Genomic DNA, 4,576 nt, shown 5'->3' with positions numbered 1-4,576 from the left:
ATTTCTGCCTTTTTATAAACTACCCAGTTGATGGTGTTTTGTACAGGAACCTGAAGAGACTAAGACAATGAGAAAGGCATATAAGAACCTTAGAATGGGCCAGTCAGGGTGGCTCACTCCTGAAATTCCAGCAGTTTGGGAGGCCAAGGTGGGCCTATATTTAGCATATAGGGAATATTTATAATGTAGAACTATAATTTTAAAAAATTCTAATAAACATAATAATTGTGTACAAATGTATTATATTATTATATAATACAATTAATATATCATAAATGTAAAGTATAACATATACTTAATATATACGATGTAATATTCTAATGTCAATACTAATTAATTATAATTAACAACATACAAATTAATAATTTTTATTTAATTAGAGCTAATCTTTTCTTCAAAGGAATGCTCACATTTGTAATTTATACTTACCCTTCTCAAAGAGAAAATTTATATTTTCTTGCTGCCATCTTAACATTGCTAATTAGATCATGGTTTTAAACTTATGCTTTCTGGGTAAGAGTACCAAGCAACAGAGGAAAAACAAGGAAGACAGAGCAAATTTTCCATGACAGCTAGTCTAAGGAGGACTGTGATGCTTTAGGTTTTGACGGGAAAGAAGAATGGCTCAGATTTGAAAATATTACATGGACCCGCATCACAGAGGGAAGTCTGATTTCGTTCGGCCTAACTTACACAGTATTTAGATACTATATATGAAATAATTAAATGTATTCTTTGTCTCTTTCTCCCTGCAGAACAGAAGCCAGCCTTTTTAGAACTAATGCTTGTATTTTCAACTCCTACTTTATTTTATTTACCCTGTGTTTAATGTCTTTTAGAAGTAATTTTTTCTTTATTTTTTATATGAGAACTTTATGTTCTTAGTTTTATGTGTTGAATATTGATAGTTCTATGAATTTTCTTAAACTTTCAAGTCAAAAACTATAATCTATCAATCAATACCTCATAGATAATAAATCCTGGATAATATTTTATTAAAAGTGTATATAAGATAATTTAGCCATTTTTGTGTCAAATTCAGAAAAATTTAACTCTCAAAATACTTAAAATCACTATAGAAAATACATAATCTTATGAGATAAATAAAAAAGTTAAGTATCTCCAAAGTTTGAACAGACAGTGGCTCTGGATTTGCAAATTTCATCTGTGGTGTGGCTGAACCATCAGAGCTGATTTGAATGTTTTCCCAGGCATGATTGCATTATGATATCAAATATCAACAGCACCTAGGATAACATGTAACGTGTAAGCATGTCCTATTCTAACCTCCACCATGTCTAAATATGAGCAGTAACCTTTCAATTTGTTCATTACAGACGAGGTACATTTCCAAAATTACTATAGTAAAAAATAGTATCAGCAGAGGGTGAAAGAACCAAAGAAATGACTATAATTTTTGCAGAACATGAACATACAGAATTTTCTTCTAAAGTGACACATGCATTTTCCAATATTCAACCAAAAATATAATACAGAAATACAAAAATATACCTAAGACACAAAAAATCACATTCTTCAGAGTCATTTCATCCTGAATTTTGTACCAATAAGTGAAGAAACTTGAGAAAAATAAAAAAAGCAAGATGAATTTGCCTCATGAAATTATGTGTGTTACTTTATTTGTTAATTGTTAATTTCTTCATAGCTTGGAAAAACTGTATTGGTCCTCAAGAAAATACATCCCACACATGCCATTATCCTAATTCGAAAACCAATATATTGGGAGGCCGAGGCGGGTGGATCACCAGAGGTCAGGATTTCAAAAGGAGCCTGGCCAACGTGGCTAAACTCCATCCTACTAAAAATACAAAAAATACCGCGTGTTCTCACTCATAGGTGGGAACTGAACAATGAGATCATCGGGACACAAGAAGGGGAACATCACACATCAGGGCCTATTGTGAGGAGCGGGGAGGACGGAGGGATAGTATTAGGAGATATACCTAATGTAAATGATGAGTTAATGGGTGCAGCACACCAACATGGCACATGTATACATATGTAACAAACCTCACGTTGTGCACATGTACCCTAGAACTTAAAGTATAATAATAAAAATTATAAAAAAATTAGCCAGGCGTGGTGGCGGGCACCTATAATCCCAGCTACTCAGGAGGCTGAGGCAGGAGAATTGCTTGAACCTGGGAGGCAGAGGTTGCAGTGAGCCAAGATTGCGCTACTGCACTCCAGTCTGGGTAAGAAGGGCGAGACTCCACCTCAAAAAAAAAAAAAAAAAAGAGAAAAAACCAATATATTTATTACACAAGTGATTAGTCTTTGCACAATGTACAAAATACAGATAACTTTTTTTTGGGAATGAAGTCCTATTTGTTTAATGTCATAGCTCACAGATAGACCTAACAAAATATCTAGATGACATGGATTTTAAGTGGTAAACACTAATCATTCAGGAGTGTATAATTTCGCAAATTATTTCAATTATAGCATGTCCAAATGGGCTGGTACAAGTTAATGGGGACAGACTCATAGACAATGAGTCTATTCACAACTCATATGGCAAAAGACAAAAATTAAATGCAAGAAATTGAATTTCATCTTAATAGATAGACACCATTTATTTTTTCAGTTTTCAATGCATTTTAAATGTGTTTTTAATTCAATTGGAGGCAAATTGGTGACTGATTTTCTCTCTAGAATTGGACACATAGATCCAGGGAAAATGAATGTATCTATTGTTAGTAAGAGGAATCCAAACGATTCATTCGTATACTGAATGGGGGCCACATTTTTATCAAAGTTAACACAGAGGATGTATCCCTGGCATAAGAGGAACTGCAGGTGGCATTCAAAAAGTTTAATTTGCAGAAATTCCATTCTGGAAGCACCAGAGAAAAATTTATGTACTTCAAACAGTGGCAAAGTTAATTTATACAGATTCTCCATAAGAAACTTGGTAATGGCTGAATTTCTGGCAAAAAAAAAAAAAGGTATTGCTGGTTATGAATCCATACCCTATATTGACTGGCTTCCTCTTGTAGCAAATAGCAGAGATTTCAATCTTGCCAAAGGCAACTTACCCAGATTCTTGCCAAAGAGTTTGATTTTTGGCATGATCATCAAGACGATTTATTTCTAGTAACATTTTCCAAAGTTTGCATGTTTCCAGGAACCTCGCAACTATAACTGGCTTTATAGGGTCAGACCAGAAATAGAGATGACCAACAAATTAAGCTGTATGATTTACTGATTTACTGTGGCAAAGCTTTGTATTCTCAGCTGTGTCTGAAAATCACAATAAATGCCTTCTGTCATAGACAATTCCAAGAGTTGATGGTGAGTCCAAATGGCTATTTCTTTAGATTTCATGAATTACAGCTCAAACATAAGCAAACATTCTTTTTAAAAAATTGCTTGTTATCTAAAAAAACATATTCATGAGTTCTAAAGTTAAGTGCATCATGCGAAAAATATTTTTTATTCAATAAGACAAAAATGATGTACATATGTATTTATATTGGGCATATATTGAACTATTTTCTGTATAACCTAGTATTGGTTGCCTGAAGTAAGGTTGTGATTTTATATCTTTATATCTTTTTTTTTTTTTTTTGAGGCGGAGTCTCGCTCTGTCGCCCAGGCTGGAGTGCAGTGGCCGGATCTCAACTCACTGCAAGCTCCGCCTCCCGTTTTACCCATTCTCCTGCCTCAGTCTCCCGAGTAGCTGGGACTACACGCCCGCCACCTCGCCCGGCTAGTTTTTGATTTTTAGTAGAGACGGGGTTTCACTGTATTAGCCAGGAGGTCTCGATCTCCTGACCTCATGATCCGCCCGTCTCGGCCTCCCAAAGTGCTGGGATTACAGGCTTGAGCCACCGCGCCCGGCCTATATCTTTATATCTTAATTGCTTTTTTTTTCTGACTTTGGTGATGAGATCAACTGTTTTTAAAGTTTTTCAAGTAAATGGATTTATTTCAGTTTTGATATATATCATAATTTAAGAAGTTTTATTTTCATTAGTAGGTTTACCAGAATTATTAATCCAGTTATACTTCTTTCTTTCTTTTTTTAAAGTTTTTATTTTTTGAGATGGAGTCTCACTTTGTAGCCCAGGCTGAAGTGCAGTGGCACGATCTCAGCTCAGTGCAACCTCCACCTCCCAGATTCAAGCGATTCTCTGCCTTAGCCTCTCCAGTAGCTGGGATTACAGGCTCACACCACCACCCCCGGCTAATTTTTGTAGTTTTAGTAGAGACGGGGTTTCACCATCTTGGCCAGGCTGGTCTTGAACTCCTGACCTTGTGATCCACCTGCCTTGGCCTCCCAAAGTGCTGGGATTACAGGCGTGAGCCACCATGCCTGGCCCAGTTCTAAACTTAAAAAAATACATCGTGGCAGTATTTTTTCAAGTCACTAAATGCCATTAATATATTAGTGTTTCCTTTTGTGAGCTTTTCCCCACAATATCTTAATTGCTTTTTTTTTTTTATTTCAGAAGGTCTTCCTCTGTTGCCCAGACCAGAGTGCAGTGGTGGAATCTCAGCTTACTGCAATCTCCACCTCTAGGGTTCAAGTGCGTCACCTCCCAAGTAGCTG

This window comes from Trachypithecus francoisi, unplaced genomic scaffold, assembly GCF_009764315.1.
Source record: "Trachypithecus francoisi isolate TF-2019V2 unplaced genomic scaffold, Tfra_2.0 Lachesis_group2, whole genome shotgun sequence".
Taxonomy (NCBI): domain Eukaryota; kingdom Metazoa; phylum Chordata; class Mammalia; order Primates; family Cercopithecidae; genus Trachypithecus; species Trachypithecus francoisi.
This window is presented reverse-complemented; position numbering follows the sequence as displayed.